This window comes from Lithobates pipiens, unplaced genomic scaffold (assembly GCF_037356315.1).
Source record: "Lithobates pipiens isolate NorthernLeopardFrog02 unplaced genomic scaffold, aLitPip1_a1.2 Scaffold_3, whole genome shotgun sequence".
NCBI classification, from domain to species: domain Eukaryota; kingdom Metazoa; phylum Chordata; class Amphibia; order Anura; family Ranidae; genus Lithobates; species Lithobates pipiens.
Genome location: NW_027507790.1, coordinates 78,514,037 through 78,541,766, shown reverse-complemented (window position 1 = coordinate 78,541,766; position 27,730 = coordinate 78,514,037). Strand labels below are relative to the sequence as shown.

The 27,730-nt window shown below is 44.3% G+C and overlaps 1 protein-coding gene across 3 annotated transcripts in view; it reads right to left on the bottom strand.

Moving 5' to 3' along the window:
• CCDC92 (coiled-coil domain containing 92) overlaps positions 1-21,455 on the bottom strand; it is an 84,017-nt gene extending 62,562 nt beyond the window's left edge. For 2 of the 3 annotated variants that reach the window (XM_077461848.1, XM_077461852.1), the window contains exon 1: positions 21,086-21,455. The gene's annotated coding sequence lies outside the window, so the exon portion shown is untranslated. Of the gene's footprint in view, positions 1-11,573; positions 11,650-21,085 lie in introns of those variants that run through there. The other variant, XM_077461853.1, reaches the window with a different exon arrangement.
• Between the last annotated feature and the right edge of the window lie 6,275 nt (positions 21,456-27,730).

Sequence of the window (27,730 nt, the reverse complement as noted above, 5' to 3'; positions counted from 1 at the left end):
TGATATGCTGTAACCGCTGGCAACCAATCACAACTGCTGCCTGATCTGATACAGTGAACTGATTTTAAGTGTAGCTGCTATTTATTGTATGTCTCAGAGCAGATGGAGAGTGCAATTGCATGGGGGGGGGGGCCCAAGAAAAATTTTGCCCAGGGTCCAATCAATATTAAAGACCACCCTGTATAAAGTGAATGGTGATATGGTGAATATTAAACATTGGGACAAAAAAAAAAAAAAAGACAAGGCTGTTGATGAGCTAAAGTGAAAAAAATTTATTGTAGTAACTAAATATTCTGTTGGGTTACGAAGGCTTATGAGAACTACACTGGTTATTTAAATGTACTTTCTGTTTTACTATTGTATTACATCAATACTGACAATGACAAAACGGAGAGAGTTTTGCACAGATATGTATATTGCAATGTCTTTGCTGTATGTTCATTTTATTTTCCTCTTTGACATATACTTGAACACTGACTGCCTTGAACTGTATACTGTGCAAAACAGAAATAAAACTATTTTCTGATTTAAGAAAAAGTTAAAAATAAACTATGTTCTACTCGAACATTGTAACAAGGTATTTTCAGTTCTGGTTGCTGTTTCAAGCAACAGTGCAGCTCTTATGCCACGTACACACGATCGGAATTCCAGACAGAAAAAGACAGATGAGAGCTTTTCATTGGAAAATGCGACCATGTGTATGCTCCATCTGAAATTTAGCTGTCCGAATTTCCGACAGCCAAAAATTGATAGCATGTTCTAAATTTTCGCAACGGAAAAACTTTCGATCAGAAATTCCAATCGTGTGTATGCAATTCCGACACGCCAAAAATCATTGGCAGTCAGATTAGGGCTTCCTAAATGCGTCAAGTAAAACACATAAACATGTAAAAATGAAGAACAAGCGTTTGGCTATAAACTGAACATGAAGAATCAATAACATTGTGAAAACACTTGGTGGTAGCCATCCCAGTTAATCAAAATATGAAAAAATTTAAGGACCTTGAGGTCGAGACCTCACTTAAGTGTAATAGCTGTAAAAAAAAAAAAAAGACTACAAAACGATAAAGTCTTTGTCCTGTAGTTTATCATTTCTAAAGTACTTCCCATTGCCAAACAACATAACGGTCCCATATGAGGGGCTTCACTCCCCCCAAATGTAAACAATAGTAACTTAGGTAAGAAAAGAGAAAAATAAGCTGTTAGAGCATGATGCCAAGGCTGGCAGGATTCAGGGAAATGAAAGAAAGGGTAAGAAGAGGGAAAAGAAGAGGGGAAAAAAAAAAAAGGTCAAATCTGGCCGAGGATCCTCCGGCGACCATCCGTAAAGTCAGTTCTGTACATCCGGGACCTGTAAATAAGCAAGCCAGGAGGACCATATTTTGTGGAAGATGGATTTTTTACCTTGTAGGACACTCGCTAGTTTTTTATTCAACATGATCCATGCGAGTTTACTTTTCATTAATGCCATGTCTATAACAGGGTTTTTCCAAGCTGTCTCAATAGCGATTTTGGCTGCTATGAGCATAAAATAAAGTAGGGTCTGGGTGTGTCGCGGGACATTTTTATCTGGCTTTTTTAGTAGGGTGATACTTGAATCACTAGTGATATTAACCATCGTGACTGAGAAAATAAATGAACGGACCCTCAACGAAAAGCAACGAACCTTAGGGCACATCCACCACACATGCATTGGTGTGCCTATCTGGCCACAACCCCTGAAGCAGAAGGCTAAGGATCCTGGATACATTTTATAGCCTGCTTTAATTAAGGCAATATTAAGGATAAATTTGTGATCTCCATTTATGACCAGTCCGCCATCTCAGGGGCAATGGCCAGATCCTTTTCCCATGCCACCTGGTAGAATAATCTAGCGGTAGGATTGATAAACAATTTGTATATCATCCCCCCGCAGAGCAGCATCCTGCATGCACCTATTTTCAAACATGCTTTGAACTGGCAGGTCAGAGCTGTCCTTCTGCAGAGCTTTAAGAAAGTGATACATTTGTTGTAAATGGAAGCTCTCTGTGGAGGGGCATCTCCAAGCTTTCCGTGAAATGTGTGTGTGTTGTTTGGGGGGGGGGGGGGACGTATACCTCTATGGTCAAAATAATCACCTGTGTGGTACAATCCTTTATTCAACCACCAGCTAAATCTATCGGGTTGAACACCAGGTAAAAATAGAGGGTTGCCGAAAAGAGGAGCCACTGGAATATATGCAGAATGCAGAGATCATCTCCTGCAGCTCGTATCCCACACATACAATGAGTGGGAGAGCGTAGGGCTCAGTATGACTTTGTGATGATTTGGAGGTATCCAAAAGATGAGACTGGGGAACATGCTTGGGCTATTGAAACCCAATCTAGTTGATAATGTCAGCTATGAAGTTGGCATAGTTGGGCAAGCTGTGCAGCCGCATATTTCCTTAAGTCAAGCACATCTAGTCTGCCTATATCCTTAGGAGCATACATCATGGCCTGTGCTACTCTGGGGTCTCAGATCAAATGGAGGATTTTTGATTGAAACTGCCATGTGGCATTAAAGGGCCTGGATAGGTAAAGTTCGAAAAAAATATAGTGACCTAGGTAGGACAGTCATTTTTAATGGAGGCAATTCTGCCCATCCACGACAAGTTTGCATCAGACCATGCCTTCACGTCCTTCAATAGCTCAGCAAACAAAGTTGTTCCTTATAGAGAGAGGAAACATTGGGGGTCAGCCGTATTCCCAAATAGGAAAGGGACGTCTTCTGCCACTGGAATGGATATTGAATCTGGATACTCTGTAGTGTATTGAAATTCAGCACCTACGATTTATCATGGTTAACTAGGAGGCCTAAAATTTTTCCAAAATGGTACAGGAGAGACAATAGATTTGGCAGAGCAGTGTGGGGGGAGGTGATGAACAGCAGAAGGTCACCCTTGAATAAAACACACTTGTGGCTACTCCCCCCACTCTATCCCCAAAATGGCTGGGTTTTGGTGTATCGCTATTGCTAGGGATTCAATGGCTATGACAAACGGTATGGAAGATAACAGGCATCCCTGCCGAGTGCCAGATGAGATGGGTATCAGGTCCGATTTGTGGCCTTGCAGAACGATCTGGGCTGTGGGTGAGCTATACAATGAGTGCAGCGAGGCCAAGAACTTGGGACCAAAGTTCCATCTTGCCAATACCAGAAAAAGCAAGAGCCCACAAGAGAGAATCACTTATGCCCCCATACACACGGTTGGACGTTCCGACCACAAAATTCGTCGGAAATTTTTTTTCCAACGGTTTTACCTGAAATTTGTCTTGCATATACACGGTCACCCAAAGTTGTCGGAAAATCCAATCGTTCGGAACGAAGGGACGTACAAAACATACGACGGGACTACGTAGAGGCCAGTAGCCAATAGCCTTCATCTCCAAATTTTTTCTGAGCATGCGTGGCACTTTGTCCGTCGGAATTCTCTACACACGATCGGAAAAAGTCTGATCGGATTTTGTTGTCAGAAAATTTTAGATCCAGCTCTCAAACTTTTTCCGTCTGAAATTCTGACAGAAAAAGTCAGATAGAGCCCACACACGATTGGATTTTCCGACAACATAATCCAATCTGACTTTTTTTTCACTCAGAATTTCTGACCATGTGTATGGGGCATAAGAACTTCCTAGACTTTAGATGTTAAGTCACACTTAAAATGTGTCACTGGAGGTACATTTCTCACCAACTGCCAGTCACATACTCTCCTTAGAGTTCAGTTCAGTTCTCCTCAGTTGTTTTCAACCATAGTGAGACCAGGGCCCAGTAAATTCTTACAAAAACACTCTACACTCCAACAGTAAAATAATAAAAGGTAATATTCATACAATAAAATGAGGAAAATTTAAAGTGTGTGTTTAACCACTTCAGCCCGGAAGAATTTACCCCCTTTCTGCCCGGGCCATTTTTTGCGATACAGCACTGCGTCGCTTTAACCGACAATTACGTGGTCATGCGACATTGTACCCAAAAAATTTTTACCCACAAATAGACCTTTCTTTTGGTGCTATTTGATCATCTCTGCGGTTTTTATTTTTTGCACTATAAACAAAAAAAGTGCAACAATTTTGAAAAAAAACACAATATTTAAAAAAAAAAAAAAAATTCCTCAGTTTAGGCCAATATGTATTCTTCTACATATTTTTGGTAAAAAAAAATTGCAATAAGTCTATATTGATTGTTTTGCGCAAAAGTTATAGCGCCTACAAAATAGGTTATTGATTTATGGCATTTTTATTTTTTTATTTACTAGTAATGGTGGCAATCTGCGATTTTTATCATGACTGCGACATTGCAGCGGATAGATCAGACACTTTTTAAAAACCATTGACATTTATACAGCGATCAGTGCTATAAATAGCCATTGATTACTGTATAAATGTCACTGGCAGGGAAGGGGTTAACAATAGGGTGCGATCAAGGGGATAATTGTGTTCCATCACTGTGTGTTCTAACTCTGGGGGGGATGGGACTGACTGTGGAAGGAGACCGGTCGGTGTTTCTATATACTAGGAACACACGATCTGTCTCTCCTCCTCTGACAGTGTGTAGATCTGTATGTTTACACACACAGATCCCCGTTCCTGCTCTGTCATGAGTGATCGTGGGTGTCTGGCGGACATTGCGGTTGCTGGGCACACACCTCGTTTCCTCAGCGTTGCGGTAGTCACACGCCCCCTATACTGGCATTAAGCTGACGTCATATGATGCCCGCCCAGGATGGAAGATCCCATCTGCGGACGTCATTTGACTATAGCCGTGATGTGAAGTGGCTAAAATGTATTAGGTTGCTTTCACGCTGAGGCAGTTTTCAGACGTTTTAGCGCTAAAAATAGCCTCCCCAAAACCGCCTCTCTACTGATTTCAGTATGACTTTTCACACTGGGGCAGTGCGCTTGAGGGGCGTTCTGAAAAGTCCTGCAAGCAGCATCTTTGGGGTGGTTTGGAAGCGGTGTATACACCACTCCTAAAACACCCTGCCCATTGAAATGAACGGCAGTGGTGCCCAAGTGCCTGCAAAGTGCTTCAGCAGCGCTTTTAACCCTTTCTTTGACCACCAACGGGGGTTAAAAGCTCCCTGCTAGTGGCCAAAAAGCCCCGCCAAAACACTGCTAAAATTAGCGGAGTGGCTGCAGTGCTAAAGTAGCCTAAATAACATAGTAATCAGTTGAAAATATGTTACCTTCATTTAAATTGACACAATAGCATCAATTATTTAAAATGGTAGTAAAGTCTTCCTCTTTAATTGTACCTACAGGTAAGTCTATAATAAGGCTTACCTTTAGGTACAGTGAATATCTCCTCAACTTGCACTGTTTAGGAGATACACTACATGCAGCCGGTAGCATCACCGGTGCATGCACTCTGAAGGGACAGCATACCTGTGCCATGCCGTCAAAGCTTCGTGCCACGGCTATGACTCCCGCGCATGCACATAAGTGATATCATAGCGGACTGGCCATTTAGAGGGCCGGGGCACTTGAACGCGGAAGACCGTGTGAAGATGGAAGCCCTGTTAGCCAGGTGAAGGGCTTAGTTCTAAGGTTAGTATTTCATAATGTGACCTGTGTCCCCTAATCTGCACCTGATCTCCTTCCTATTATCTGTACGCTTTAAATGCAACATATGATCAATTCTGAATATGGCAATAACTATCATATATAAATTATGATATGACGCTTAAAAAAATTAAATATAGAGTTCAAATTATTAGTGTACGGATTCCAGTGAGGTAATCTTGGTCAAATTGATCGTGTTCAAATTCATATGAAGAATAAAGGGAACCACCACCAGCACCCGAAATTACTGACTCTTACCATCAGTCTGCAAATCAAACGCATGTAGGATTGAATCAGAGAAGATCATATATTCCAACTTTTCTATATCAACACGAGTTTGATCTACTCAAAGGAAACCGTCCAATGGGAAAAAACCTTTACCTCCTTGCTTAGCACTCCGCTTCCCAGGAGTTCCTCAAATCGCTTATTTTTAGAAAAATAATTCTCCCAGTAGCCATAGAAAATATAAAAAGAGTGGTCTCATTGCGCAGACTTAATGATAAGCCAATAACTCTTTACTAGATAAAAAATATTCAACTCACATTTATGATGAGGTAAAAATGGCATCAAATAATGTTTCAGCAGCATACAATAAAGAGGATAGAAACCACTCCCGTGCTCCTTCTAGTGTCACAAGTCTCTCGTTCGCCCGACGTTTCACCACCAACGTGCATCCTCAGGGGCATGACCGTGACAATAGAGAGAGAGCTATATATAAAGATCTTAAAATCAACTAATCAATTAAAAAATGTACCCTTTTGCAGGTGTAATTATCAGGCTGTGATGAACATCTCCATTCAAAAGCATACATTCCCGCCATGTTCAGCGTGCATTCCACCGCAAAAAACAATAAAACGAACCGAATACAAGACTTCCGGTTCGCCTTGCGTGTCAAAACCCGGAACTTCCGGTTAATTATGCGTTCCGGCGGCCGGAGATACCTTAAAAATCGGAGAGCATTAAAAGATAATTCCCCTGATATTCCGATGCCTAGAAATGATGCACCGGGATCTAAGTTATTCCACCGAATGGGTGTTTAAACCCATCAAACTATAATATCGAGAGTCCGCCCTAAAAAGATGTCCGGTCAACCCGGAAGTGACGTATGTTTGCTAGCATGGGTCTTCCGGTGTGGCCCTGCGTTCCAACAACCGGAACTTCCGCGCTAGTCGCAAACTTCTGGTTGGTCATAGACCTCCAATTCCGGGTCAAATACCAGCCCCAAATAACTATCACCAGTGTTTTTCTTTTGTTTTATGTTGGTTTTTGTTCATTTCTTTATTGGGTTGTATTTTTCATATATACATTGCACTGCACAGTTACTCTGTATATTTTTTTTGTACAAAACTCAATAAACCTTTTTTTTTTTAAACAAAGTTTTTCCTAAAGTGCTAGTGTGCAATGCATACTAGCACATTATGCCATTGTCTTGCAGTTTTTTGTTTTTTTGTTTTGACTGCCTCCTGAAATTCCTCCTCTCAGCACCTCTGTAGTTCAGAAGGCAGGCTCTGTGAAATGGTGTGAAACAACAGTGCCTACTCACAGAGCACAGGAGATACGTATCACAAAATACAAGGAAGTAAAGTATAGGAATTGTCACAAAGTAAGTTTACAGACTTCAAGATTGTTAGGACTAGTAGGAGTAGACTGGAAATAATTGAAATACAATGTGGATATGAATATATGATTTTACATTTTGCCCGTGGATATGCTTAGAAGTATAACTAAAGGCAAAATTTGAACTAAGCCTTAAACCATTACTGTGGGAAATTACAGCTTAACCACTTGCCAACTGCCCTATAGCAGTTTTACTGCTACAGGGCACAGCTGTGCACAGGATCACGTATATATAAGCAATTCAAAATTTCTACCTGCAGGGGGTGCACGTGCGCCACCAGCAGGCCGCTTCTGCTGTGAATATTCATAGCAGAAGCTGATCTGCGAGTACCGGCCACTTGATACCCTCCAGCACCTGCCATCTGCTGGTAATACACAGAAAACTGAGATGCCTATATAAACAAGGCAAATCTCAGTTCCGACATTTGGGAAGGGATGTATTCTGTGTCTCTGCAAAGAAGGGTGTAGAATCGATCTCTTCCCCTAGTAAAAGCAGCACACTATTTACACAAAAACACTGGCTAGGCACACAGTTAACCCTTTGATTGCTCTAGATGTATAACCCCTTCCCAGCAAGTGCCATTAGTACAGTGATCAGTGCTAAAAATATGCACTGATCACTGTATTAGTGTCACTGGTTCCCACAATGTGTCAAAATATCCGATTATCCACTGCAATATCGCAGTCTCTCTACAAGTGGATAATCGCCACCATTACTAGTATTAAAAAAATAAATACATAAAAATTCCATCGTTTATAGAAGCTATAACTTTGCATAAACCAATCAATATACGCTTATTAGGTTTCTGTTTTACCAAAAGCATGTAGTAAAATACACATTGTTCTAAAAATTTATGAAGAAATTAGATTTTTTACATTCTTTATTGGATATGTTTTATAGCAGAAAGTAAAAAATATTGTTTTTTTTTTCAAACATGACAGTCTTTTTTTGTTTATAGCGCAAAAAACTAAAAAAAAACAAAAAAAAAAACGCAGTGGTGATCAAATACCACCAAATGAAAGCTCTATTTGTGGGGGGAAAAAAAAGGACAATAATTTTATTGGGTACAGAGTTGGATGACCACACAATTGTCAGTTAAAGTAACGCAGTGCCGTATTGCAAAATATTGACCTGGTCATAAAGAGGAGGGAAATTTCCAGAGGTCAAGTGGTTAAATCAGTAGTGTCCAACTTAAAAAGGGCCCAAGGACCACATTTGTATGCAAAAGTCGAGTGAAATGCCACATCAACATTTATTTTTTTACAATTTCCAGTTGGCCTTGGATTAAATATGTGCAGGGGAGTAGTGCACAGGGTATGACCATGGGCAGTATATGCAGAATCAGGGGGCAGGGTAGTCACTACATGGGTATGCACTGTGAGCTGAGGGTTCAAAGTCAATGTTGGTCAGGGAGAAATGCACTGTTTGGTAAAGTTTTGGCTGTAAAGCAGTAGCCGCTAGGTGGCTCATAACATATACTGTCAGGGATGAAGTGGAGCTCCATGAGTGAAGGAGGGAGTGAGGTGGCATGCACTGTTGTTGGGGGAGAAGAAGGAGGATTGTGCTGTGAGCAGGAATGTGTTTGAATGTTGGGAAAGGGTAATCTGGGGCAGCTATACATTGAAGTGGGTGGGAAGATGTGTTGGATGTCTAATAATGGTTTGAAGGTGGGGGGGATATGATGGATAACTGCTGTAAGTGGGAGTAGAGGAGATGGGGGGGGGGGGGGGGCAAGCAGATTTGCTGGAAACCTTCTGTGAGGGGGGCAGGATGTGCTGGATACCTGCAATGTGCTGCTATCACACCCATTTGGTCCAGTGCCGCAATCTCCACCTCTCCTGCTCATACAGTTTTGGGAAGTTAGGGCATGATCTCCTGCAGACTGGCCAAGACAGGTACCGGGGAAATAGAACTGGACGAGAGAGGTGGTGCTCACTGCTCAGTTTCAGTGGGCAACATCCTGAGCATGACTTTTCTAGATACCTGTGCAGTAGCAAGCTTTGGCTTAATTTATGTAACTCAAAAGTAGGGTTGAAACAACTAATTGATTAATCGACAACTAATCAATTATGAAATGAATCGATTACTATTTTCATAATCGATTAATCGGCCAGTAACATAATGGGGTTAAAAAAAACTAAAATGAGCCCTTTATAGTACAAAAATAATCACTACTGTAAATATTACTTTCACTGTTCTACAGTAAAAAAAAAATGAACCCCTTACAGTAGTTATTATTTGCTTTTTTGTACTATAAAGGGCTAATTTTAGTCTTTTTAACCCCATTATGTTACTAAACATCTTAGGCCTGGTTCACATCTATATGTTTATTGGTGCTTTTTGCAGAAACGCACTTCAGATCATTTACATGATTTCCTATGGGACACGTTCATATTTGTGCTTTTTCCAGCCGCTGCATATTTGGAAAGGGTCAGGGACTTTTAACGCAAAATGGTGCTTTTTTGGTTCAATATACTTCAATGGAGAAGCTGCAGAAAAGAATGTAATGCGTTTTTGCAGCAATTTGTGTTTTTTAACCACTTGAGATCCGCGCTATTGCCAAATGACGGCATTAGCGCGGATCTACTTTTCCGGGACGACGTCTATTGACGTCGTCCCGGTTACGAGCGGCCTGCGCGCCCCCTGAGGGGCGCGCGCGGCGCGCTCTGTGATCGGCGAGTCCATGAGACTCGCCTGATCACCGATCCATGTAAGGGGTCGATCCCGACCCCTTATCACGTGATCAGCTGTCAGCCAATGACAGCTGATCATGTGACAGAACGGAGCCGGTAATCGGCTATTATTCCTCCTCGCGCTGACAGCGCGAGGAGAGAAAAAAAAAAGCAGATCACCGGCGGCCGTGATCGGGACATCAGTCCCGATCACGGCCAGCAATACAGCTGACCACCTGCCCCCTGCCAGTGCCCACCTGCCCACCGCAGTGCCATCCTGAATGAAAGTAAGTGCCCCCCATCAGTGCCACCCAGCAGTGCCCATAGTGCCCACAGCGCCACCCACAGTGCCACCCACAATGCCACCCACAGTGCCATCCAGCAGTGCCACCAACAGTGCCACCCACAGTGCCCACAATCTGCCGCAAAGGTGCTGCACCCCAGTGCCGCCCATCAGTGCCCAGCAGTGCCGCCCATCAGTGCCCAGCAGTGCCACCTATCAGAGCCACCTATCAGTGCCACCTATCAGTGCCCATCAGTCCCATCTATCAGTGGTACCTATCAGTGCCCATCCGTGCCACCCATCCGTGCCACTTATCCGTGCCACCCATCCATGCCATCTTATCTGTGCCCATCTTTGCCCATCAGTGCCGCCTTATCTGTGCCGATCGGTGCCGCCTTATCTGTGCCTATTAGTGCCGCCTTAACTATGCCTATCAGTGCCCACCAGTGCAGCCCATCAGTGCCCACCAATGCAGCCCATCAGTGCCCACCAATGCAGCCATCAGTGCCCACCAATGCAGCCATCAGTGCCGCCTAATCAGCGCACTTCAATGAAGGAGAAAAATGACCCGTTTGCAAAATTGTATAACAAACTATTAAAACATGATTTTTTTTTTTTTTTTTTGCATCTTTTTTTGTTTGTTTAGCAAAAAATAAAACTCCGAGCTGTAACTAAATACCACCAAAAGAAAGCTCTATTTGTGGGAAAAAAATGATAAAAATTTCATTTGGGTACAGTGTTGTATGACCGCGCAATTGTCATTCAAAGTGCATCAGCGCTGAAAGCTGAAAATTGGTCTGGGACTGAGGGGGGTTTAAGTGCCCAGTAAGCAAGTGGTTAATCTGCCAAAAAAAAATAATATGCAAAAAACACAAATTGCAGTAAAATCACGTGCACATAAATCAAAACACACAGCAAAAAGCACTGCAGAAACAGACCAAAAGCAAAAACTGCATAGGTGTGTACCGAGCCTTATGCTGGCCACATGGATGAATTTTCAGGTGAGAATATTCAGATGAAAAATCTTTGTACATTCGCTGAATGAAAGAATTTTGTTTGAAATTTTTACTTCATTTCCGAACAAAAACCACATACACTGTCTGAAAATTCCTTTGACTAAGAAGTTTTCTATTTCCAAATTTTCCCGTCCCTGTGGTTGAAAATGAACGTCAATTTGATCCACCATTTTTTTTTTTTTTTAAAGGTGATTAACTGATTAATCGAAACAATAATCGGCCAACTAATCGATTATGAAAATAATCGTTAGTTGCAGCCCTACTCAAAAGGCAGCAATGACGCTGAAGCATAAAAATATATTAAATAATAAGAAAACAGAATAATAAATTAAAAGGTAGAGTATAGTGTATTTTTGTGCTGACATGAATATTATTGCAGTGTTTAATGGAAAGCAAACTTACCTCGGGTTGCAGACAGGCTCTCAGCTTGTCAATCCAGTTCTTTTGCCTAGCACTTTAGGATCCCATAACAATTGTTTCTTCTCCTGCCAGCAACCACTTAGCATCCTGGTTACTGACTCTGGCTTACCCCCTCCTACTTCTTGTCCCAAATTAAAAAAGTTATTTCGGAACCCTATCAAGTGGTGCACCTGCAGTGGTTTGCAGGAGAAAGTGAGCCAAAGCCAGAGACCAACAAGCTGGTCGGTCTTTGCTATCCATGAAAAGCATTATGATTTCCCCTTGCAAAGACGTGGATAGTAGAATGGACGTGGTCTGCAACTCAGGGTATTTTTTTTTATCAGAACACAAAAAGAGAGGTGATGAAATAACTCACCTAGAGCAATTACTAAGGACCATGCAGCTTGAAGGTAAGGGAGCTTTAATTACACAAAAAAATATCAAAATGGTAGTACAAAAATCACCGGATAAAATTCCCACCACCAACACCTCCATCAAGACTGAAATAGACAAAGTTGTCTATTTTAATCTTGATGGAGGTGTTGGTGGTGGGAATTTTATCCGGTGATTTTTGTACTACCATTTGATATTTTTGCATGGTCCTTAGTAATTGCTCAAGGTGAGTTCTTTCAACTCCTCTCTTTTTGTGCTACCTTTGATTACTTGTATCACACCTTACAGGTGAGTCAGTGGTTTGAGGGACGCTGTGTCCGCTCTCATACAGAGCCTTACCAGCCTCTATACCCCAGTGAGCTACTGGATATCCCTTGGTTCTATTTTTTTGGGGGGTTTATCAGAAACAGGCTCATTTTAGGGTAGAATACCAGCAATGCTATTTCTTTTTTGTTTTAGATAAATGGATGAAGGATTACAACCTGTCTGATTTTAGACCCCTCTTGGGGAGGATGTTCCTCACTTTCTGTCCCTGTGACCAACTGTCACCAGGACAGGATATGATAATCTCTCAATAATAACACAGATGGCAGTAAAGGCTATTAAAGTGGTTGTAAACCCTTACAAACCACTTTGACCTACAGGTAAGCCTAGATTAAGGCTTACCTGTAGGTCCAAGCAATATCTCCTAAACCTATATGGTTTAGGAGATATTTGCCCGAAAACGGGCACCGCTGTCTACGGCGCATGCGCCGTAGACAGCGGCGCGCAGGCGCACTGAACGCGGCAGTTCCAAAAATGGAGCTGCCGCATTTGTCGACTCCCGTGCGCATGCGCGGGAGTGACGTCATCGCGGCTTTGCCGAATGACAGCGGCGGAGCTGCGAGACGCCACCAGCAAGATGGATGCGGCGGACTACAGGGGACAGCGCAACTTCGCTGGCTCCTGTGTCAGGTAAGTGACACATAATGGGCTACTATGCGATGCATAGTAGTCCATTATGCTTTACCTTTGCAGGGAAAAAAAAAGAGGAAGTAAACTCATCAGGGTTTACTTCCTCTTTAAAGAAATTTATTTTTGCTGTATGCATCCTTGCAATCCAATGTATAAATAAACAAATATGTCTCTACTTTGTTAGAATGTTTTTAACATGATTAAAGTGGCTGTTTTGCACAGGCCGGTCAATAGTGCAGAGCGGCTCTGTGTCCGCTATGTCTAAACTGAGCGGACATGGACCTATCATTCACCTGCACTGCTTTGATCAGTAGGGGCTCAGAGGATACCCTGCTGATTTAATCGGAGCCTTCTCTGTGTGAAAAGGGCCTTAAAAGGAGTATGGCCAAAGCTCTTTTGGGTATACTTTTTCTGTGGGTCACAGGGCTGCAGTTAGTTCTGCACTCCTGTGACCCGTTTTCAGCCATCGGTTGATGTCACAGAGCTGGTCCAAGCTCTAAAAAGATCCCGACCATATGGTCAGAATCAGCCCAGAAGCTTGCATCAGCAGCTGTCACAGCAGGCTGAAAAATGGGAGCTGAGTGGTCAGTCGCGTTTGATCGCTTTTGGACAGCTGCGGCTGGGATCAGTGCTACATCCACCTAGGCGAGTGTGATTTTTATTTTATTTTTTTACATTACTGAAATTCTTTTTTAACATCTTTGAGGTTTCCTAACTACAAATTCCCTATAACTTCCTGTCCCATAAATTCAACAGGAAAAAATACCTCTAAAGTGAATGAAATTTCTTAAGCCTCCTACGCACGATCAGACTTCAAGCAAACTTTCCCGTGGATTTCTGTACAAAGGGCTTTGGCCATGAACTTGTATTGCATACACACGATCTGACTTTTTCAGCCAACTTTCACCAAATCACTTGGTTTTTCTGCTCTTTACCACCACCTTTGGTCAACTACTGTATTGTCATCTGATCTTTTGCATTGATTCTGAGCATGCGTGTTTGTAAAGTGCGATGGTTTTCTGTACACACGATCGGACTTTGCTCCATTGGACTTATGTTGTCGAAAAGTTTGTCTGTTCGCACAGCCAACATTTGTCCGATAAAAACTGAAAAAGTTTGTCCGATGGAGTGTACACACGGTTGGATGTTGCCTTAAAACAGCTAATTTGCATGTTTGTTGTCAAAAAGTCCGATCGTGTGTACAGGTGTCCCCACTGGAAAATTCCTTTCTGTTCCTGTTCTAGTGACAACTCAAATGTTCAGATCCCTCAATTTTAGTACTTATGACAATGATCACGATGGCACATAAATATGTAAATCTCCCCAGTGGGAATACAGACAGCAATAAAAACCTAATTTAGGTTCTAACTTGTAACCCCTCTTCACTCTACATAAAACAAAAAAAAAAATCACTTGTATTGTGAAAAGAAGCAGAAAACCTCTACCCTTAAAAACGTATTGAACAAATAAGGCTGCTCCACATACATAACTGAAAATGTACATAAAACACATTAAAGAGGAACTGCAGTCTGCTCACATAATTTGCAATAAAAACATCTTTGCCATTCTGAAGCTTCCCTCCAACCACTTTGCATAATATTTTATATATATTGTAATTCTTAACATTTGCAGTGTTGACCCTTCTTTTTCAAAATCTCACCCTGGCATGCTGTCAATCAACTTCTGGGCCACATCCTGACTGATGGCAGCCATTCTTGCATAATTAATGCTTGGAGATTGTGTTTTTTTTTGTTCACTTGCCTCTTGAGGATTGACCACAAGTTTTCAATGGGATTAAGGTCTGGAGTGTTTCTTGGCCATGGACCCAAAATATATTGTTCCCCAAGTCACTTAGATATCACTTTTGCCTTATGGTAAGGTACTCCATCATGCTGGAAAAGGCATTGTTCTTCACCAAACAGTTTTTGGATGGTTGGGAGACGTTGCTCTTGGAGGATGTTTTTGTACCATTCTTTATTCATAGCTGTGTTCTTAGGCAAAATTGTGAGTGAGCCCACTCCCTTGGCTAAGAAGCAACCTCACACATGAATGATCTCAGGATGCTTTACTGTTGGCATGACGCAGGACTGATGGTAGCGCTCACCCTTTGACAAGGTTTTTTCTGGATGCCCCAAACAATTGGAAAGGGGATTCACCAGAGAAAATTACTTTACCCCAGTCCTCAGCAGTCCAATCGCTGTACCTTTTTGCAGAATATCAGTCTGTCCCTGATGTTTTTCCTGGAGAGAAGTGGCTTCTTTGCTGCCCTTCTTGACACCAGGCCATCCTCCAAAAGTCTTCGCCTCACTGTGCATGCAGATCCACTCACACCTGCTTGCTGCCATTCCTGAGCAGCTTTACAATGGTGGTGCCCCAATCCCACAGGTGACTCAACAGTAGGAGACGGTCCTGGCACTTGCTGGACTCTCTTGGGCACCCTGAAGCCTTCTTCACAAATGCAGTGGAAATGTTTTTATGGGATTAAGTTCATTTTCATGGCAAAGAGGGACTTTGCAACTAATTGCAATTCATCTGATCACTTTCTGGAGTTCATACAAATTGCCATCATAAAAACTGACGCAGCAGACTTTGTGAAAATTAATATTTGTGTAACTCTCAAAATGTTTGGCCACTGCTGTATACTAGGCATCAAACATGTCTGTATGCATCCGACCACTGAATAAAATGACCAATAGCTATAAATGACACTACTCATAGAAGTGCTGTGTACTCAAATATGTACATGTTCTTTGAATATAGTGGGGAAGGGTTACACAGGTGGTCAGGGGGGCCAAAAGTCATGGAAAATCTCTTTAAGGCCCCTTTCACACGGACGGCTGTTCTGACGCAGTTAAAAGCATATAATTTGTTCTGTGAAATTTAAGACTCCAGGCACTGCGATCAGCTGCATTTGTACAATGCGATTACATGCGGTTGTGTTTAGCTGCGGTAGTAATTCCCATAGCAACCCTTTTTTTATTTATAGTTTTTTCTTGGGTCCCTTGAATCTACCCATGATGCATTTTGGTCCTCTGCATTTCAAACCATCTATATCTTTTTTTTCTCACGCTGCTATCCGCAGGTGAAATAGTACACTGTGATTACCTGCGGTTATGTGCAGATAGCGGCGCTAAATCGCTCCTGAACACAGTCAATTCTATTTTTTTCTATCCGCACGCAACTAAATCGCAGCTAAACGCAGTGTGTGAATGGGGCCATAGGAAAGCATTGTGTGCTTTTAGCTGCGGTACAAAACTATAAAATCTACAGCTAAAAGCACAATTCTATCCGCCCGTGTGAAAGGGGCCTAACAGGAAGAGAAATGGCAACAAAATGCTTGTTGTACTAAAGTGGGGATACATTAGAACTTCTCTATGGATTTTTATCACTGTATCCTTCCATTCCCATTTCCCCCCCCCATTTCTTGCATTGACACAGGGGTAACATCCATTTCTTCCCCACTCTTCAAAACAAAAAATAAAAAAGGTTTTGGCTGAAGTTCTGACTTTTACACTTCCTGCTTGTGCAGATATTGCAGCAACTCCCCCATACTAATTGTTTCTGCAGCTTCTGTACAAGCCCGTTCTGGTATGTCCTGTACCCAGCAGGCTCGCTCTTACTGTTTATATTAGCAGTCACACATTTACTAGTTTCTATATGAATTGGAGATAAATGTACGGAGCCTGTTTCTAAGCATGCTTATCCAGACGTGCTAGCTATATATCCAGTGTACACATTAAATCCATTAGAAGTCTCAGCATACTGCCCAGGGATACCAGGCCAGCTGCACTGCAGCAAAATAACATAGAAAGTGGTAGAGGCACTCATGGGTATGCGGCAGAATATGAACAAACAAGAAGAGTTTTGATGGATTGCTTACTATCTTTTTCAAAGAGCACATGTACACCTATACATTGGCAGTGGTGGGTGTAATGTAGTCACAGATCTGGCATCATGCACGCAGAGTGACTCCAAAATTAACGGTGCGCCCTCTTTTACAGAATCCCCTATTATTTCTTCAGTGATAAGGCTGCCCACCCTTATTCACACTGCATGGCATACATGTATATTTATAGCACATTTCTAAACACATATAAAATGTATATAATAGTTTTAAAGACCTTGTTCACATAGGTATACGGAAGGGTAAAATTGTCAATATGTCAGCCTGTCCTCTAAGGCCGCGTACACACGGGCGGACTGTTCGCCCAACTTTGTCCGCTGAACAGTGTTTGGGCGGACAGTCCGCTCGTGTGTGGGCTTTCAGCGGACAGTTTCAGCGGACAGTTGGACGGACAAGGTTTTTCGGAATTTCCGAAAAACTGTCCGCTGAAACCTTGTTTGAGCGAACAGTCCGCCCGTGTGTAGGCTTGTTCGTCAAACAAAGTTGCGCGCATGCTCAGAAAGGATTTTCACGCCGAAAGCTATAATGCAGTGTATAGGACGTCGTATTTTTCGTCCCGTCGTACGTGCCGTTCACGTCATCGCGCACGGTTTCAGCAAACTGTTCGTCCGTCGTGTGTGGCCATGTCCGTCCATGCTAAGTTTGAGCGGACTGTTTGCCGAAACTGTTGGACGGACAAAGTTGGGCGAACAGTCCGCGCGTGTGTACGCGGCCTTAGAGAGACGTGTCGTGGTTCTCCCCATGGGGTATTGCCTGATTTATCTCCCCTAACACGCAAGCATAACGGAACAAAACAGAGGAACATCTATCCCTCTAAAGCCAAAGCAGTGGAGATAACCAGAGTGAAGGCTGTTTGTACATACAAAGCGAGTACATCATCTTGATCTGCTGAGCGTGAAGGCAAAAAGGAGGGGAGCAAGGAGTGGTGGACTGCACATAAAACACTGAATGTTTATGAAGTTTATTGCACAGAGTACTTTTGAAGCACAATGGATACAAATATGGGCTATTTTTAATTGGACACTTTAGCACTTTATGATATACGAATTGATAGATGAATTGGTTATTTATAGCACATTATTATTAATTGTTTATTTTTGGAACAACGAGTATTTAAAGTTACCAATTGGGAGCAGCAGCTGTATCAGGTTAGGGAGTAAAATCTTGAATCCACTTTAATCCAGAAGAGATATACTCCATATACTATTAGAGGTTGAATCTGGTAAATATATTCAGACTCAGATAAAATTTCATAGGTGTATGGGGAGGTCTGTGTATGAGGAGGAGAAGGGTGTATGAGAAGGTCAGTGTACAAGAAGGACGTTGTATAAGGATGTACGTGTACGAGGAGGACAGTGTATGAGCAGACTGGGTCTACGAGTAGGTCGGTGTATGAAGACATAGGTGTACAAGGAGGATAGTGTATGAGGAGATCTACGAGGTGGTTGGTGTATGAGGAGCTTGGGGCACAAGGAGGTTGTGTATGAGATCAGGGTACGAGGAGGTCAGTGTATGAGAAGGGTGTTGTATGAGGAGATCTGGGCACATAAGGAGATTGGGGTACGAAGAAGAGGGTGTCTGAGGGGGATCAGGGTACGAGGAGGATATCGTATGAGGAGTAGGGATGAACTTAGACAGGTGTTCCCATGCGCCACGTGCACAGCGGGCCAGGAAGTCGGCGCATCGCTGCACTAATCACAGGCAGTGAGACATTGCCCGATCTATGCAGCCGCGCTTCCTGGGTGGTTTCTGCATGTGGCGCATGCGAACACGCCTGAGCTCATCCCTAATGAGGAGGATAGTGTATGAGGAGGTTGGGGTATGAGGAGGTCGGGGTATGAGGAGGAGGATAGTCTATGAGGAGTTCGGGGTATGAGGAGGATGGTGTATGAGGGGGGGTCGGGGTACAAGGAGGATAGTGTATGGGGGGGTCGGGGTATGAGGAGGATAGTGTATGAAGAGGTCGGGGTATGAAGACGATAGTATATGAGGCGGTCGGGGTATGAGGAGGACGGGGTATGAGGAGGATGGGGTATGAGGAGGATCGTATATGAGGAGGACGGGGTATGAGGAGGATAGTCTATGAGGTCGGGGTATGAAGATAGTCTATAAGGAGGTCGGGGTATGAAGAGGATAGCCTATGAGGAGGTCGGGTATGAAGAGGATAGCCTATGAGGAGGTCGGGTATGAAGAGGATAGCCTATGAGGAGGTCGGGGTATGAAGAGGATAGCCTATGAGGAGGTCGGGGTATGAAGAGGATAGCCTATGAGGAGGTCGGGGTATGAAGATGATAGCCTATGAGGAGGTCGGGGTATGACGTGGATAGCCTATGAGGAGGTCGGGGTATGAAGAGGATAGCCTATGAGAAGGTCGGGGTATGACGTGGATAGCCTATGAGGAGGTTGGGGTATGATGAGGATAGCGGGCCAGGAAGTCGGCGCAGCGTTGCACTAATCACAGGCAGTGAGACATTGCTCGATCTCTGCAGCCGCGCTTCCTGGCCCGCTCTGCATGTGGCGCATGCGAACACGCCTGAGCTCATCCCGAATGAGGAAGATAGTGTATGAGGAGGATAGTGTATGAGGAGGTCGGGGTATGAGGAGGAGGATAGTCTATGAGGAGGTCGGGGTATGAGGAGGATGGTGTATGAAGAGGTCGGGGTATAAAGATGATAGTCTATGAGGCGGTCGGGGTATGAGGAAGACAGGGTATGAGGAGGATGGGGTATGAGGAGGATAGTCTATGAGGTCGGGGTATGAAGATAGTCTATGGGGAGGTCGGGGTATGAAGAGCATAGCCTATGAGGAGGTCTGGGTATGAATAGGATAGCCTATGAGGAGGTCGGGGTATGAATAGGATAGCCTATGAGGAGGTCGGGGTATGAATAGGATAGCCTATGAGGAGGTCGGGGTATGAATAGGATAGCCTATGAGGAGGTCGGGGTATGAATAGGATAGCCTATGAGGAGGTCGGGGTATGAATAGGATAGCCTATGAGGAGGTCGGGGTATGAATAGGATAGCCTATGAGGAGGTCGGGGTATGAATAGGATAGCCTATGAGGAGGTCGGGGTATGAATAGGATAGCCTATGAGGAGGTCGGGGTATGAATAGGATAGCCTATGAGGAGGTCGGGGTATGAATAGGATAGCCTATGAGGAGGTCGGGGTATGAATAGGATAGCCTATGAGGAGGTCGGGGTATGAAGAGGATAGACTATGAGGAGGTGGGGTATGACGAGGATAGCCTATGAGGAGGTTGGGTATGAAGAGGATAGCCTATGAGTAGGTCGGGGTATGACGAGGATAGCCTATGAGGAGGTCGTGGTATGACGAGGATAGACTATGAGGAGGTCGGGGTATAACGAGGATAGACTATGAGGAGGTCGGGGTATGACGAGGATAGACTATGAAGAGGTCGGGGTATGACGAGGATAGCCTATGAGGAGGTCGGGGTATGACGAGGATAGACTATGAGGAGGTCAGGGTATGACGAGGATAGCCTATGAGGAGGTCGGGGTATGACGAGGATAGCCTATGAGGAGGTCGGGGTATGACGAGGATAGCCTATGAGGAGGTCGGGGTATGACGAGGATAGCCTATGAGGAGGTCGGGGTATGACGAGGATAGCCTATGAGGAGGTCGGGGTATGACGAGGATAGCCTATGAGGAGGTCGGGGTATGACGAGGATAGCATATGAGGAGGTCGGGGTATGACGAGGATAGCCTATAAGGAGGTCGGGGTATTAAAAGGATAGTCTATGAGGAGGACGGGGTATGAGGAGGACGGGGCATGAGGAGGACGTGTACGAGGAGGACGGGGTATTAAGAGGGTAGGCTATGAGGAGGACGGGGTATGAGGAGGACGGGGTATGAGGAGGACAGGGTATGAGGAGGACAGGGTATGAGGAGGACAGTGTACGAGGAGGTCGGTGTACGAGGAGGACGGGGTATGAAGAGGATAGTCTATGAGGAGGTCAGGGTATGAGGAGGATGGGGTATGAGGAGGTCAGTGTACGAGGAGGACGGTGTATGAAGAGGTCGGTGTACAAGGAGGTTGGTGTATGAAGAGGTCGGTGTACGAGGAGGTCGGGGTATGAAGAGGATAGTCTATGAGGAGGTCGGGGTATGAAGAGGATAGTCTATGAGGAGGTCGGGGTATGAGGAGGATAGTGTACGGAGAGGACGGTGTACGAGGAGGACAGGAGTAGCAGTAGCAGACATAACCCAATGATGTAATACATAACCGTATGGCGGTCCTCTTACCCCAGGATAGGAGTGGAATACACAGAAGCCTCCTATGCCATGCAGCCCGTGAGGCGCGTCATGTCGGCTGGCCCGGTCGGTCCCTCGGTCCGGCTGTCCCCTATCTCCCCGAGCTACCAGTCACAATAAAGCGATGCATGACGGGAGGCCTCTTGCTGACCGCAGCTCTCAGCTCACATTTGCTGTACAGTATATACAGCCGCTGCCAGGGCTCTGACCTATGACTGCAGTACGGTGCGGTGCCCCCTCAGGAAGCTCCGGAGCCCTCCAGGCCCTTCGCGGCTGCTAATCCTCTCACAGAGAGCCACACGGGCACCGAGCTCAGGTGCAATGCGGTCACCATGGAAACGAGGTCACCCAGGAAGAAGCCGGGAGCTGCAGTATCACGTAGAGCCGCTAGGGTCTCCCAAGAGACACCGCTGATGGTAATCTTGCACCAGGACAATAATAATGATTGAGTGCTTGGCAATTGGAGCTGGTTTCCAGCTTGTCATTTGTCTTTTAGGGAAGGTACTTGTAATTGGAATGCTAACACGTTTTTAATAAAACCAGGTTTACATGTGTTTTCCATCATTGTTCTAGGAGATGATGTTCTAGGTAATAAATCAGTAGTAGAGTGTTGCACTGTTAGCCATCTAGCAGTGTAGAAGGTTTGGAGTGAGTGATACTCTTATTGGCTAATATAAAGTAGTATTAATCCCAAAAACTATTATTACATTGCTGCTTGCCAGTTCAATACTGGGCACTTTTACCCCCTTCCTGCCCAGGCCAATTTTGATCTTTCAGCGCTGTCACACTTTGAATGACAATCAGTCAGTCATGCAACACTGTATCCAAACTAAATTTGTATTGTTTTGTTCACACAGCTAGAGCTTTCATTTGATGGTATTTAATTACACCTATGTTTTTTATTTTTTGCTAAATATATGAAAAAGACCAAAAATTTTGAAAAAAAAAATGCGTTTTTCTTAACCACTTCAGCCCGGCACCATTTAGCTGGCCAAAGACCAGAGCGTTTTTTGAGATTCGGCACTGCGTCGCTATAACTGAGAATTGCGCGGTCGTGCGATGTGGCTCCCAAACAAAATTGACGTCCTTTTTTCCCCACAAATAGAGCTTTCTTTTGGTGGTATTTGATCACCCCTGCAGTTTTTATTTTTTGCGCTATAAATAGCGACAAAATAGGGGATTTTTTTATGGCATTTTTATTAATGATTTTTTTTTTTACTAGTAATGGCAGCGATATGCGATTTTTTTTTACATTTTTTTTTTCTTATTGTGACTGCAACATTATGGCGGACACATCAGACACTTTTGGCGCTATTTTGGGACCGTTCACATTTATACAGCGATCAGTGCAATTAAAGCGGGATTCCGCTCTTTTTTTTTTTTTTTCTTACCTGTGTCACAGGTGGGCGAGTGCTACCTTCGATTAGCATCCACGTCCGGCGTTTTTTTGACCCCCGGCGCGACGATTCTTTTCCTCGGGATGACTTATAAAAAACTGCTCTGGCGTTTTCCATTTTAAGTGTGGGCGTCTGAAGCCCACAGGCATTTACTTCCTGTATATGATGACGCTCGGCTCCCAGCATGCTCCGCTCCATCTTGCACATGCTCAGTGATAGCAGTGACCAGCAATGAAAAAGTTTGTGGTTACCATCACAACGGGCAGCGTCCCGGAAGTTCCCGCCCCATTGTCAAGGCAACGAAAACAACACAGGACAGAGCCCTCGTCACGTGACCGGCGTCCTAACGAAATCTCGCGAGATTTCGCAATTTCATTGTCCCCCATGGATTCTTGGGAAATAGCTTAGAAATTTCCCAGGGACCATTGCGAGGACAATAACCACGCCTACTCCCACGGGAGGACAAACCGGAAGTCAGCAGAAACATCAGAAATAAAAGGTAAGTAAAGAATATATATTTTTTTCAGGGTTCATTTAGGTAAGTATGCTATCTGGTGAATTTAATAACATGAATTTTAATTTTTAGGTACCAAACCGCTTTAAAAATGCTTTGATGACTGTGTAAATGTGACTGGCAGTGAAGGAGTTAACCAGTAGGGGGCACTGCAGGGGTAAAATGTGTCCTAGGGATGTGTTCTAACTGTGGGGGGGTGGGCTGTGTGTGACACGACACTGATCACCGCTCCCGATGACAGGGAGCTGTGATCAGTGACACTGTCACTAGGAAGAATGGGGAAATGCTTGTTTACATTAGCATTTCACCGTTCCTCTTCTCTATGAGTCGATTGCGGGTATCCCCGCGGACTCGATGTCTGCGGGCATCACGCTCATGGAGCTCACGGAAGGGGCGCACACCCACAATGCCGCGTCTTAAAGGACAATGTACAGGTATGTTAACATGCCTGTATGTGCTACTCTGTCGACGTATATATCGGCGTGAGTCGGTAGGCAAGGGGTTAATTTCTGTTATAAAATTTTTCAAATAAATAATTGTTTTTCAGAAATGTAACTCAAAATGTATTCTGCTACATTTAATTGGTAAAAATAACACAATTTAGTGTATATTATTTAGTCTTAAGGAAAGTTAAAGAGTTAGACTATGGTATATATATATATATATACACTATATTACCAAAAGTATTGGGACGCCTGCCTTTACACACACATGAACTTTAATGGTATCCCAGTCTTAAGGCCCATACACACTATCAGCTTTTCTGCTGATTGGTTTCTTCAGATTTACCAAAACCATGTAGTGCAAGTGCCTGCCTGATTGCATACACATTGAAATTCATAAGGTTTGACCTCATATTTATATGGATTTGGTAAATCTGAAGGAAAAACTCAGCAGAAAAACTGATAGTGTGTATGGGGCTTAGGTCCGTAGGGTTCAATATTGAGTTGGCCCATCCTTTACAGCTATACCAGCTTTAAATCTTCTGGGAAGGCTGTCCACAAGGTTTAGGAGTGTGTCTATGGGAACATTTGACCATTTGTGAGGTCAGGCACTGATGTGGACGAAAAGGCCTGGCTCGCAGTCTCCACTCTAATTCATCCCAAAGGTGTTCTATCGGGTTGAGGCCAGGACTCCAGATAGTTTGGAGTTTAAGTGATAATGGGATAACTTAGATCCTTTAGATTCAGACTTTATACATTTCTGCAAAATGGTTCTTGCATCTTTTGGAATATGTGGGTTGCAGAAGCAATTTATAGAGCAAAAAGCAGAACTTTTGCTGGACAGCTTGTCTGTTAAATGTGGTTAATACATACTAGACTTACTGGCTAGATCTACAGGTAAAAAGAAAGAGAAAACAAATGTAGAGCTCAGTAAGGGGAGGTCTGAGAGCTGATTGGAGGGAGACACACCCCCTTCACACAGCACACAGGAACAGAGCTGAGGCTGTCAATCTGCTGGGGCTCCCTCTCCTGTCACCTTTTTTCACTTGGTGTCAGGAAAAATTGTCAGAAGTGATTCATGCTGATGGCAGAACAAAGCAGCAGACTCAAATGACACGTGGGGGTTGATTTACAAAAATCTGAGAGTGCAAAATCTGGTGCTCTGCCTGTCTGTCAAAACTTAAGGCTACTTACACACTGAGGCTCTACAGGCTCTACAGTGCTAAGAATAGCACCTGTAAAGAGTCTCTCCTGTCTCTCCAGTGTGAAAGCCTAAGGGCTTTCACACTGGAGCGGTGCGCTTGCAGGACAGTAAAAAAAATCCTGCAAGCAGCATCTTTGCAGCACTGTAGAAGGGGTGTATGCACCGCTCCTAAAGCGTCGCTGCCCATTGAGATCAATGGGGCAGTGTCACCAGGCCACCAGCAAAGCGCCGCTGCAGTGGTGCTTTGCAGACGGTTTTATCCCTTTTTGGCCGCTAGCGGGGGGTTAAAAGCTCCCCACTAGCGGCTGAACAGCACCGCTAAAACGACGGTGAAGCGTCTGTAAAAATTAGCGGAGCGGCTGCAGTTTTAAAGTAGCCTAATTAAACAAACTAATAAGCTACTATGCACAGCTCCACCAGTTTTAGTAAATCAACCCCTTAGATCCCTTTTTTACAGGCATCTCTGCATGATGGACTCCGCTTGCTCAGTGGGGGACCGCTCTGCTGATCCCTGCTGAGTAGGTGGTTGACAGGTCCGCCTCCGCTCACTATGCAGAGCAGAGACAGACACAGTCCCGCACTCCCCTATGGGGAAAATAGGTGAAAACGGACCACATGTCCGTTTTCACCCAATCATATCCGATCCGCCAGACGGATGGAATATAGAAGCACCATCTATCTGGATTTGGTGAACAGTATTGGATCGGATGGCAGCGGACGTCAGTGGACATGTCACCGCTGACACCCGCCGCTCCATAGGGGTGATCGAAGGCTCTGATTAGGTCTGCCTGTAAAACTGACAGGCGGACCTGATCGTACAGCTCGTGTGAAAGTGGCCTTAGTGCTTTTAATTGAGACAAGTACACACTATAGATGAATATGTTTTGTTCATATTTCATGTCTGAGGTTTACAACTTTAAAGCATTTGTTACCCCAAAACTTCATATTCCTGATATGTGCCTGCTGTACCATGTACTTGTATGAGAAAATTTCCTATTCTCTTTGTATTGCTTCCTTTGTGAGAAATCCCTGGTGTTCCTGCTAACCCCTCTGCTTTCCTATTAAAAACTGACCACACTAAGCAGGGGAGCACACTGTGGTTAGTTCTCTAGCTATGCTGGGAACTCAATGTACTTTCCTCCAAAGGTCAGACTTGTCCTGACATACCCCCGCTGCACAGGGCTGTTTCACAAGGTGATCGTTTACAATCACTTTAAGTTCCATACACACTTGCAAATGGGGCTTATCTACAGTAGACTCAGTGGGGATCAATGAAAATAGGTGCCAGCAGGAAGCTCCATTGAAATAAATGGGAGCCTGAGAGTGTCTGCATATATTCTCAGCCATTCATAAAGTGATTACCGTATTTATCGGCATAAAATAAATAAAATCAGGGGAAAATCGTGGGTGCGTGTTCCGGATGTGAGCCTCTGTCGGCTTTCAGTTGTTCTCGGCGGCTTTCGGCCTTTCTCGCCGGCTTTCGTCGGCTTTCGGCTGTTCTTTGCGGCTTTCAGGGGCTTTCCGCCTTTCTTGGCGGCTTTCGGCCTATCTTGGTGGCTTTCAAGCTGTCGAGAGCGGTCGAAAGCCGACGAGAATGGCTGAGAGCTACCGAGCGCAGCCGAGATATACAGGATATCCGGCTGTGTATCTCGGCGGCGCCATTTTTAAACGCCAAAGCCGAAAATGACACTGACAAGGCTGCATGACAAGGCTGCATAACATCGTTGCAAATGACACTGACAAGGCTCCAAATGACACTGATAAGGCTGAAAATGACACTGACAAGGCTGCAGATGGACACTGATAAGGCTGCATTGATGGGCATTTAAATGTAAGTTTTTTTCCTTAAACTTCCCACCTAAACTTAGGGTGTGCGTTATACGCCGACACGTGTTATACGCTGATAAATACGGTACGGAATGATTGGCCCTGGACACAGTAGTTATTATTCCCACTTGAGGTGGTGCCTAATAAAGCTGCAGAGTTCAGTGCAGGATAGATCTTGAACCACTATTGTGGCTACCTGTAGCAGGCACTAGGACTATAGTTTATTTTATATGGGCTCAGACTGAGGAGGTTTAAATTAGGCACCTTCTGCCCCAGGAGCCAATCTTAGGGCCAAGGCGTGTGAAGACGGGTGCAGTTAGCTGTATAATACAGGGAAAGTGGTAATTAAGGCTGCTTTCACACTGAGGCATTTTTCAAGCGCTAAAGGGCTAAAGCTAGCACCTGTAAAGTGCCTGAAAAACACCGCCCTGCCATCCCAGTGTGAAAGCCCGGAATGCTTTCATGCTGGAGCGATGCACTTGCAGGACGGCAAAAAAAGTCCTGCAAGCAGCATCTTTGCGACATTGCGGGAGTGGTGAATACACCGCTCCTAAAACGCCCTTGCCATTGAAATGGCAGGGGCACCTGTCAAAACTAGGCACCTGAAAAAAGAAGACATGCCAAATGTGGCATGTCAGGGGGTCAGGAGTGCTTAAAGCGGAAGTTCCATTTTTGGGTGGAACTCCGCTTTAATGTACAGACAGCAGGGGACAGGAGTGTGTAATCCATAGTAAGGAGTCAGGAGTATAAAACAAAAACAGTGCAGGAGTCAGGGGTGTGTAACGCACAGTGTAGGGGCAAGGAGAGTGCAAAATTCCCTCTGTGAGCAAAACTCTCACCCACTTTACCCTTTCGTCACCACTCTGTCTCCTGCAAAAAAAACGCCCAGCACTAATCTTTATGTTCACCTTCCCCCCACCCACATTAAAAAATTTCTCTCCCTATAGAACAACCCCCCCCCCACACCCCAAAACAAATCTTCTTCCCCCTTTCTCAGCACATGTCCTCCTCCACCATTCCCAAAATCCCCGGTCCTAGCACAATCCCCAATTCAACCCCATCCCAGTACTTATCCCCACCCCCTCAGCAGTCTGCGGGTGCACAGGTTTCAGGAAAGACACAATTCGGCATTTTGAAAGAGGAAGGCACTTTTAGGTAAAAATAAGCCAGGTTCATTTTCTGTATAATATGGTATTGGATGCTGAACCTGAGTGCCAGTTTCTATGAGTTCACTTTTAGAGAAATATTCAT